The sequence below is a fragment of the Passer domesticus genome, chromosome 7 (genome assembly GCF_036417665.1).
Source record: "Passer domesticus isolate bPasDom1 chromosome 7, bPasDom1.hap1, whole genome shotgun sequence".
NCBI classification, from domain to species: domain Eukaryota; kingdom Metazoa; phylum Chordata; class Aves; order Passeriformes; family Passeridae; genus Passer; species Passer domesticus.
The window spans coordinates 6767810-6779382 of record NC_087480.1 but is presented as its reverse complement, the minus strand read 5'-3'; the positions used below and the strand labels follow the sequence as shown (position 1 = coordinate 6779382).

The window sequence follows — 11573 nt, the reverse complement described above, 5'->3', positions numbered from 1 at the left end:
CACGGGTGTACTGAAGGACTTGGCTGCCAGACTGCACAAAAACCCCACTCCAGGCTGGAGTCTGGGTTTAGGGTGGGCAGCAGAGGGTCCTGGGCCTTGTGCAGCACCCACAGTGTCTGGTCCCATATGCTGCAGGGGATCACTGCACTGCCCATCCCATTGTCCTGCAAACTGGAGCTGCCCACTCCTTGGCCATGCCCGGCTGGATCCCCCCACATCCCCAGTCTGTGCAGGACAAGTCTGCAGTGGGGAGCTGTGCCACTTGCTCTTCAAACCCCACTGCTCCAGGCCAATCCCCCTCAGTCACACCTGGAGTCAGTTGGACCCTGATTCCAAATCCAAATCATTGTTAAATAAAACCGAGAGGGATGTATCAGTAACAACATGAGAGAGATTAATTCCTTGCACGGGTGGAGAGAAAACACATGCCAGGCAATGTCTGTTTTCTATCAGCAATTTAAATGGCTCTCTGGATGTAAGATGAGTATGTCCCCTTGCTGGGGAGCACCACACTGCACTTGCAGGGCTTTTCCCTCTCTCAAGCCCAGCTCTGCAGAAATACAGGCAGGAATATTGTTCAGGGTCAGGAGGCACCAGCACTCAGTTTTTAAATAGTTTGGCTATTTTAAATGCTGACAGTGTTTGTTGGTTTTTTTGACCACAAACTTTGCCCAGCCTCCCACTCCACCTCCACCTGAAGCAGCCCAGCTGGCCACTGGCACAGACGCTGCTGTGGTGGCACCGTGGTGTGACACGTCTGCCCAGGGCTCAGCATCACAGCAAATCCTTGTCCAGAGCCCCTCCAAGTGCTGGCTGCTCTTGTGTCCCTGTTGTAGGTGACCCTGAGTGACACCTGGGTTTTCCTGGCTGGCACTGGAGCTGCTGGTTTGTGCTGGTCACGGTGCCTGTGCTGGAGTTTTGCCAGCAAACTTCTTGTTCAAACATCAGCTGTACTAAATTTGTGCAAAGCTTTTCTCATGCTGTCCAGATGCCACTGCTTCTAAAAATAGTCCAGTCTAGTCTGTTTTCCCAGATTCTTGCCTTTTATCAGCAATAGTTTTAATAGTCTTTGCAATATTTAAGGAGTCATTTGTCCATGTCAAGCCAGCAACTCCTGGGAATAAGAGTCAATCCCAGTTGTCCCATACTCCCATTCATGCCCTACACAAAAAAAAAGAAAAAAAAGACCATGAACAAACTTTTTTTCACTGGAAGGCAGAAGTTTTTAATGCACACTCAACAGGAGCAGGGTCACATCCAAGCTTTCCCTGCAGAACTGCCAGCACACAAAAGCTGCTGTGGGTCCTTCCCTTGGCACTGGTGCAGCAGCTGGAGTGGGAGCAGGACATCCCTGGGGATCCCATGGTGAGCTGTGCAGTCTTACCAGGACAAGAAGAGCCACAGGATGGGAGGAGATAAAGAACATGATATGACATGAGATTGAGGGGGCTGGGGGTGAGTTGGGATGGGGATGAGGCTGGGGTAGGAGGGGTGCCTGGCCAGCATCCAGGGGCAGTTTTGTCCTGCTGCCAGTTTGGTGGGAGAAGCTGAGGCATACATTCCTGCCTCAGTTTCCCCATCTCTCAGTGGGTATCAGTGTGCACTTTGAGAGCCTGGCAGCTCTGTCAGGCTGAAGTCACCACATCAGCTGTTTGGAGTGCCAGACACAGACGCTATCTGTGACACTGCTGTCTTGCTATTACTTTATTTCATGTAAAATTTATGCCATTTCTGAAGCATTTCTGCAAACACAGCTCGTAGCGACCTTGTCATCATTTAAGTATCCAGTGATATGTCCAGTTCTTGAATGTTGTGGCTTTTCCTGTGTTTATTTTTCCCCCCTGGACCTTTTGCTCAGCAAACAGGCTGGTTTTTGGGGAGATTTTTTGGCTCTGTCTGCCTGGAGTGAACATCCTAGGAGGAGCAGCATTGGCAGAGCTGGTGCAGGACTGTAGGGGTGGTCACAGGGATACCCAAGGGACCAGAAGGAGTGTGATGGGTGCCTTAAAGAGTGAGTTCAAGGGAAGAACAGGGGCAGATCTTTCCTGAAACCCAACCAGCGTCAGCCTGGCTGGCTCTGCTGTTGCATTCACATTTCAAGGGGTGATGGATCTGAAGAGACAGTTTGGGAGAGAAACACCCCTCCTCTGAATGCTGCACTGGGGCGGTACCTGCGAGCCTCCAGCAGCAAAGCCCTGCCTGTTCTCCGTGCAGAAGAGCCTTTGGGAGCAGCGGCGGGCAGGGCTGCTCTGAGGCTCAGCCGGGTCCCCTCTGCAGGAGCTGCTCCCGTCCTCTGCTGCCCTTTATTCTGCCTCTTCCCGGCTCGGAACAAACAAGCCGGGGAACAATGCTTTCCAGGAACCCCGCGCTTCCTCCGGCAGCGCCGGGTCAGGGCTGCGAGCGCTCTGCGCGCCCCGGGGAGCCCGCCCAGGGGGAGCAGCCATCCCGACAGGGCTTTGGCCACAAAAAATACATTTTAAAAAAAAGTGACCGGTCCTCCATCCCCCAAAAGGGCGTTTGGATTCCCGGTGAGAGGACGGGAGCACGGTGGTGTTTCAGAAAGTGTTGATGAAGCATTTGGATTTCGGGAGTTTCAGCGTGGTGAGAGGCTGGTTCCCACAGCTCCTCTAAAAATAAAATTTTTTAAAAATCCATGCATTTTGTGCGTTTGTGGAATGGGCTGCATATAAATTATCCATAAATAAGCTTAACTTCAGTGAGCAGGTGGAGCAGGGCAGGGTTCAGGAAATTATACAAAGAGAGTGGACAAAGAGCCAGGCTGCTTTTGCTCTTTGTGTTGGGGAGCCGGGCTCACTTCGTGCAGTCACAACGAGTTAGTGCGAGGCACAAAGGCGGCAATTTTGGGTTTGATTAAACTCTCTGACAGCATTCATATGTTAAATGATTATGGGCTACTGTCTGCTGCTACAGCGTGCATATCACAGGAGAATCACAAACAAATCTGCTGAGGCCAGACTGCAGTGTCACAGGAGATGTAATTAATAAGCCAAACAAGAGCAGGGTGAAAAAGCAAATTTGTTGTGGCTCTTACTCAATGACCAGGCACATCAAGTCAGGAAGAAATGACTAACATGGAGCAACACAGATGTACGTCCTGGCATTTGAAATTCCAATCCAGATGCAAATATTGTAGTCAGGATCCTGTCTCCCACCTTCAAAACTTCAGACACACAAGAGCTGTGTGGCATCCCCCGTGCCAGCCAGTGCCTGCAGAGCCAGGCCAGGGCTGTGCAAAGGCATTCCCAGCATAGGGATTATTTTGCCTTTATGCTTGCTGTCCATTCAGTCTCTTGTGAGGTGCCACAGGGAATCGAGTGACATTTGAAACAGGATCAAGGATTAGACACATCCCCCTCTCTCCTGTGGGTCTCCCAGTGCCTGGCAAGGTGCTGCCAGGCAGAGCCTCTGCACACCTGGATCACACAGGAGGGGAGAGCAGCCTCGTGTGCTGCCTTCAACCCCTGCCTCCACCCCCCGGTGCAAAGGGGTCTCTGAAACCCCCATGGTGGGCAGCAGGAGGTGAGTGGGCAGGCAGTGGCTGCAGAGCCCCAGTGTCCCTGTCCCTGCCATGGCCCATCCTGACTGGCATTGATGTAGGTCTGGGAGCCATCTCGTTTACATTTCAACAGCCACAGCTGCCCTGGAGAAACAAGATCGCATGAAACAGCCAGCTCCACACAGGCTGGGGATGCCCAAGTCAAAACTGGGTTATGGGGGCTGTGGAGGATTGCCCCAGCTCCCAGGGCCCTGGAGCACGGCTGGGTGGCTGCCCAGGGACACTGGAAATTCATGCACCAGTCTTGTTATGCTGGTTGGCAGCTACCAGGTGTGGGTTTTTTGTGGAGGGATTCACCCAGGGCAGGCTTAGAAACATCCTGATCCCCAGCAAGGTGCACAGGGTCCTGCAATGTCACCCTGTCACCACTCCTGGTGGAGGACAGAATCACAGGGTGGTTTAGGATGGAAAAGCTCTCTAAGATCATCCAGTCCAACCATTAACCCAGCACCACTGTGTTCACTGCTAAACCATGTCCCCAAGTGCCACATCCAAACACCTTTTGAATGTTCAGGACAACACTCCCCCAAAATCTTTCCATTCCCATTCCCCTATTACCAACTTTCTTCTCGCAAAGCATTTTCACCTCCCCTCAAAAGAGCAAATTGGAATTCAAGAGTGCACAAAGATTTTTATCTGGAGCCAGAAGGCTTTGGGAGCGTGTCTGCCTGCAGGGAGGGCAGGCTCTGTGGGGAGGGCAGGCTCCCTGGGACCCCCAGCCCTGCAGGGAGCCCTGTCCAGCTGCAGACCTCGGCACAGGGCTGGCCAGGGCTCGCCATGCACCAGACTGCAGAGCAGGGTTTTATTGCCCAGTCAGCTCTCCCGTATCAGGCAGCTATTTGGCTGAAGGGGAGGCGTCCATTCAAAGCCGGTTTACAGCAGAGGCTTTATTTTTATTTTAAAAGCATCTGGAAATTAAAAATCCCCTTTGGCACTCATCCAGTTAGGAGAGAGAGCCAGGCCTGTTGTCTGGCCAAGCAGCCCTGCTCTAGCTGAGCTGGGTGGATCCAGGGCTGGGACATTTTTCTGACTCGAGCAGGAGTGGGGTGTTGATTTTCTTCCAGCAGCTCCCCATGCCAAGTGTTGGTTTGGTGCTCACACCATGTGTGTCCCAGAGTGGGGTGTCCCTCAGAGGCGTTCAGGGTGTGCTGTGCTCCTCCCCAGCCCAGGGACAGCCTTGAGGTGCTGCCTTGGCCAGGACAGAGAGCAATGGCACGGGTGCTGTGTGTAGGGTTTGCCTCAGGTGAAGGGCAGCCATGCAAAACTTGGGTTGTTTATTCCCATTGTGGGATGGCTGCAGGTCTGACAGGTGACTCTGCCCAGAACTGGCTGAACCTGGTGGCAGAGGTGTGCTGAGTTTATAGCAGAGCCCTGGTAAGTTCTCCATGAGAGTGTACACCCTCCAAATCCACAACATTTTATTGAATTTTTCCTTGGCAGGGTCGCAAATCCAAGGTGGGGTCATCCCTTGGGTCAAGGGGTTTTTTGGAGAATGGAAAAAAATAACCCAAGGTCAGTAAATCCAATGCCTGCATGCAGTTGTAGTTGCACAGGCCTGGTTTGCATCCTGCAGGCAAACACTGCACTGGAAATCTGCAGCCTGCTCTGGCAGCTGGCACCTCTGGCTGCCCAGCCCCTGTGTCCCTTCACCGTGGCTCCTCAGCAGGAAGGCAGGTTAGTCTGGAACAAGGCAGAGAACAGAGTGATGACAAGGATTTATCCATTCTGTGTCACAGAAAATTGAGAAGCCCCTGTCCAGCAGCTTGGGATTGCCACTGTGGAGACTGAACCTGCTGAGTGCGTCAGCTGCAAGCCAGAACAGCATCTTTTATCCAAAAAGTGGGTGAGGTGAGCAAAACAGTGTGCTCAGCCAAGAGCTGAGGATCTCCAGACTCAGCTTTCACCTCCCTCCCGGGGGCCTGGGCTGCCCTCCTGCCCTTGAGCTGGGGCAGCTGCAGCCAGAGGTGTGTTCCCTGCCTGATCCATGCCTGGAGGGAATGGGGATTATTGCTGGTGAGTGTCTTTTCTTGCAGGAGAGGAAGGAATACCCATCAGGCTGCGAGAAGGGATCAAACAGGCAAAGAACCACAACCTCTCACCCTATCCCTCCCAACCTGCCCTGTCCCACTGGCTCCTTCTGCCAGGCACAGCCCCCATCCCTGCTCCAGCAGGTCAGCACTGCAGTGCAGGGGCTGCCCCTTGTCCCTCCTGCTGCACAGGAGATGAGAAAAACCAATTCCACCACGGGCACAGGCCAGTGAGGGCCAGGCACGAGGAGACACGAGCAGAGACTCTTCTCTAATCTCAGCTAAGCCCTTGCAAAGCCCCACTGCACAGACACAAACTAGACTTCTTCAGAGCCTCATAAAACTGAAAAAACTCTGGCCAGACCCTTGTTGTATTGTACTCATGGCAATGGCAGCACACCCTCTTTAGCACAAAGCCTATCTTCCCACACTGGAGTGCAAGTCCCCATTTCAAAGTATGGAAGCATTAGATCTTTGCAAAGAAAGGATTTCCTGAATTATTGTAACACTGAAAAAAATTAATATATTCTTCCTTGGCTCTTGCAGGCAGTTGAAGTACTTGGCTGAATTTTTTTCTTAAAAAAACCCAAAAGCCAGAGTCATGACATAAGAACAGGATCTGGTACTTAGAAGGGACATGAACCTCCAGAGCAGGCTGTGCTACCAACTCTGCCTCTAATAATAGCTGCCAACTTTGTGAGCATTGTACATTGTTTAAAGAACCTAATCAAGTTATATATTCCTTTTGAAGTCAGACAACTTTGATTTAACAATGGCTTCGGAGCTTTGAAAAACCCAATCTTTTCTAGTTTGTCTTTCACGATAGTTCCTTACCTGTCTCCCATTGCTGAATAAATCATTATAAACATAAACCAGATGCCTAATGCTAACAATAACTTTAGAGAGCCCTGCTTCCCCCAAGATGTATGGGCAATGACTAACACACTTTTAGCCTCCAGACTTAATTTAAAGCATTCTGGAATTGTGCACTGGTGAGATGAAGGCTGCCCAAGACAATAACTTTTACATTAAATATAATCTCTCTCTTTAGCAGCAACAAAGTCAAGGTTGTTCTCCTTCAGCCCTGGTGTCTCAGCCAGCCATGGGCTCTCTGTGAGCCTGGGGGCACTGCAAAAGGAAGAACAACTTAAAGAAAATGGAGTGTCTGGGGAGCAGCAGCTTATGTGGCTTGCAGTGAGCATGCAGCAGCTGCTCTCAGTCTACTCAGTGCTGTTTTCAGCAGAGGTGTGACAGGGGACAGTGCTGGGTCTCCAGGTGTGACAAGGACACTGCTGGGTCTCCAGATGTGACAAGGGACAGTGCTGAGTCCCTAGGTGTGATAAGGGACAGTGCTGGGTCTCCAGGTGTGACAAGGACAGTGCTGGGTCCCCAGGTGTGACGGGGGACAGTGCTGGGTCCCCAGGTGTGACAGGGGACACTGCTGAGTTCCCAGGTGTGACAAGGACACTGCTGAGTCCCCAGGTGTGACAAGGACAGTGCTGAGTCCCCAGGTGTGACAGGGGACCCTGCTGGGTCCCCAGGTGTGACAGGGGACACTGCTGAGTCCCCAGGTGTGACAGGGGACAGTGCTGAGTCCCCAGGTGTGACAAGGACAGTGCTGGGTCCCCAGGTGTGACAGGGGACACTGCTGAGTCCCCAGATGTGACAAGGACAGTGCTGGGTCCCCAGGTGTGACAGGGGACACTGCTGAGGCTCCGGACACGCCGTGTCCCTCTGGCAGAGCAGCAAACACTCGAGCTGCCCTCAGCCTGTGGCAGCAGCTGAGCTACAGCACTTTGAAAGCTGGGACTCACCTTGCCTGGAGCCAGATGAGGATGTGGAGCAGAGCTGGGGGAGAGGAGCCTTCCTGACCCAGGGACCTCAGCCTGCAGAGCGCCTGGAGCTAACAGCTGCTCCAGAGCTGCTCCACAGGGAATATATTGCTTAACACAGGAACACATTTAAATGCATTGCTAGCACAGCTAAATTAGTGTCTGGAGATTGAGCTCTGGCAAAGAAACAAAGTTTTGAAAGCTTCCTTTAGTGTTCTTTCACTTTCCTATGTCTGTGTACACTAAGCTTGCAATTGGGTTTATCTTGCTGTTTTATTTTCATGGTTTTGTCAGCCCTGTTCTACAAGGTTTGCTGTCTTTCTTATTTGAAGCCATAACCAAAAAGTGGAGAGAAGAAGAAAGGATGGGAGGAAATCCTTGGATCTGCCAAAGTTAAGGAAATTAATATTAGATAAACACTTTTATGCCGAGGTGCTTTGCCCTTGTGACGTTGCTGGCACAGCATGGCACAGTGGGAAGCTCAGTACAGAATTTCCTGACACAGACTGAGCTAAAAGGAGCCATTGCTAAAAATATACCAAAAAGCAGGCTCATGGGGAGCTTGATGGGGATGATTTCTCCTCCCTGAACTTCACAGTAAGATCCCTGTTTTTTTTGAGGGACCTTTTGTGGCAGTCTCCCAAGCAACCCGGTCACACTGAAGTTCAAGGATGTGTTTGAAACCCTTGTAAAGATACCCATGAAAAAGAAATGCACCCCAAAACAACCAGAGGGAGATTTTTCCAGAAGTTCAGCCCTTGCATTAAATTTGTGTCACCTTTGCATCACAGCTTAGCCTTTCCTAATTCCCAGCTGCTTGGTAAAGCTTCAGCCCTGGATGGGTTTTTTTCCATTCTAATTTTCAAGTGAAACCTCACCAAATTATTTGATATGGGGGCCAAGGTAAAGCACAGAGTGGCTTGAGAGGAGGAAAGACTCCAGACCCAGCATCTCCCAGGAAACTTTTGCCACCTGTTTCACTTTTCTGCTCAACAACAGGAGAGCTCCTTGCCAAACCAGACTCCACCAGCTCTCCAGCCATACTAACAGCACCACCAACTCCACCTTCAGAGGAGGCACTAGGGCATTAGAATATAAAAGGCTGTAATTTATGTACTTTAAGTCATATTTTTGATTATGGTGGATAGCAAGCAAACCCTGAAAATCATCTTTTGCAGAAAACATTAATTCTAGATGATGTTTTTCCCTTATAAAGAATGATTTACCTGTCTCTGTGGGGTTGTACTTTTTGTACAATAGAGCACATGTCTGTTCTGGTTCCTTACATATGAGGTACAGATCCCAGGCAAGCAGCTGTCCTGGGGTATTGTGGGGTTTCCATGACAAATGGGAATGCTTTACAGGCAGCTTTCATTTTTTCATCTGCAAGCCTCAGTACATGGCAGTTGTCACAGTCCTGTGAACTTTCAGATCTATTATGCCTTCACCACTACAAATGCTTTCAAATTAACAACCAGCCACCTTTCCTCTCTATGACCAAGCAGGAAAATGAAGAGAAAAGACAGAAATTATTACATTACAGAATACCTTCTCCTCATTCCCACTTAGCAATCACTTTGTAAAGTGATCTGAAAGGTTATTTACACTGGGATACATCTAAGGGGATGAATAAGAGTGAACACTCCAAAAAGGGATCACAGCTGTTTCCTTTCCTATCCCTGCCTGTCTCTGCTCCCAAGCAATCATCCTCATGCCAGTGTCAGGCAGAATCCTCACAAAATAGTAAGAAACGTGCATTTTAAGTGATCTCATAAATACATTTTTATTTCAGTGTTTAGATTATTGCTTTTTCCAGTTCCTGTTTGCCTTTGAAAAGGGGTATCTTAAATCTGTGCATGGACAAGGGCAGGTGATGCCCTGAGAAGGCTGACCTAGAACAGAGGCTGGACAGAGTTAAAGAATAAAGTAGGGATTTATTCAAAGGCCTCAATGGATCCACCTTGGGCAGCACAAAAGCCCAGCCAGGGCTGCACCCAAGATGAACCAAAATGGTCACAAAATGCACGACTGGTCATGGGGTCTCTCACTTTTATAAGTTCTGCCCCATTTGCAGATTGGAGTTAATTGTTTAATTACAGCTTTAGGTTATGAAGTCCCATTTTTCTTGTTTTTCTCTCTTCAGCCCACTTTGTTTGTGCTCTTGTGCCTGAAATTTGGGTCGGTTGTCGTTGGTCCCCAGCTAGAGAAGGAATTGTTTTCTCCCTGCTCTGTGCAGAGAGCTCACCATCCCCTCATACGAATCTCAGACCCACACACTAAAGCAGCACAGAATCTGAAAAATAGAAAAGATAAAACCTGAGGCATCACAGGCTCATGGAGAGCAATCCCTTCTGTAGGAGCAGATCCACTGCTGCATTGGCAGTGACAGGAGGAACAGAAAAACAGGAGGAATAGAATAAAAAGCAAGGCAGCACTGCAGGAGGAAAGTTTTCTAGCAGTGTATTGCAGAGCTGTCCCACCATTGCTGACACAGGCTGCCAGACATGCACATGTGGTGGGATGCACAGGAAAATCTGGAATGCTGGAATCACAGCCCAGCACCTTTTCTGAGAATAACATTGGGGTGCATCTGGCACAACAATCTTACATCTGAAAATAATGAGAGAGATATTCAAAAATTAAGGGCATTCACTATTTCCCAGTCTTTTCTCACGACTTTGAATTTTTCCTGTTAATTTCTCCACCTTTTGACAGTGCCTTTTCAAACCATGATCAACGGCCCCATCTGCTTGGCATGAGAAGTGGAGTCTCAGTCTTTGATGAGAACTTGCAGGGCTCCAAGACCTTCCATGGTCACTGGTGGGAGATCACATTCAGGCAACCCCAGGGATCCTCCTGCTCTGGCAGCCTATGGATAAAATCTGTGTGAGTGACTTAAAAGCCTCAAAAAATTGCCATGGTGAGTAATCCCCTGAGATTTGGTGTTGCCCTCATAAACACAGGCTGTCCTTTTTTATATTTAAACATCAAAGGATGCCATTTGCTTTTATAGTGATGTTTGGTGTTAATATTCTGCTCCTACAGGCCAGTTGGATCATGGGGAGGATGCAGTCATCTCAAAATAAAGGTCTGCTCTGCTGACTGATAGGCTTGAAAAATTGTGCTACAAATGCTGATGCTCAACTCATTTATATGGGACACTAGTGGTGGCAGATAATATTCTGTCCTGGAAATGTGCACAAATGTTTTATTTCTACCTCCACTGAGAACAAAACAGAATGTTATGTTCTTATACTTCTTATAATTTTTCCCTCACCCTGCTTCAGGGTTAAAATTTTTCTATTGTGGGAAAATTTTAGTCCTGAAGAACTGCAGTGGGGGAGCTTTCATCAAGGAAACTCCTTTATGCCACAGGTTCAACCAAAAGGAACTGCCAGGGTGTAGGCTCAGGCCAGATTTTTCTGTCCAAATGGTGATGCAAAAATCAGAAAAGTAGCAAATTTTATTATGCTTGTACTTTTGGGGCAGGCTGTGGTTCTTCCATAACTTTTGATGTCTTGGGGATGAAGCTGTCCGGGCTGCTTCTTCTCATCCCTGTGCCTTGTATGAGAGGAGATCAGAGCAGAGAGAAAGGAAGATACAAACCCCTCTTTTCTTAGCCTCTTGGCTAAACTCCAAGTATTTTAAGCATTTCTGGTAGGGGTTGATTCCCCCAGCGAGCCCCTGAGCTCTCATCTCTGAGGGCTGTAAATCAAAGGCTGTTCACAGGAGATCAGCACATGCCAATACTGCTTTAGGCTTTATGGCATGCACACTTCATACATCGATAGCAATGGGCCATCCCTCCCTGCAAGCCCTTCAGTGATCCCAGGATTGTGTTTTGATTTAGTGGGCAGGGGAGAAAAGCACAATGAAAGTCGTACAAATGATTACATGCAAGGATCTGTTCGTCTTGTGAGACCCCTTGTAAATAATTTAACAAAGATCTTTAACAAGTCGCCCTCTAAAGGAAAAAGTTGGTCCACTTTAAAGCCTGCTTTTCCAATTTGGATGTTTAAATCAATACTGCAGTCTTTTAAAACAGCCAGACTCTGTAGAAATTGCCACAGAGAGGCAGACGCAGAGCTCTGGTTGCCAAGTGTAAAGGAGAAAAATGTGAGAAACTCTGTAACAGGC

The 11573-nt window shown here is 49.1% G+C and overlaps 1 long non-coding RNA gene across 1 annotated transcript; it reads left to right on the top strand.

Moving 5' to 3' along the window:
* The first annotated feature begins 1173 nt into the window (after positions 1-1173).
* Positions 1174-10350, top strand: LOC135304346 (uncharacterized). Its single transcript, XR_010365754.1, has 3 exons — positions 1174-1365; positions 5314-5425; positions 10152-10350. It is a non-coding gene; the product is annotated as an uncharacterized LOC135304346 (long non-coding RNA).
* The last annotated feature ends 1223 nt before the right edge of the window (positions 10351-11573 follow it).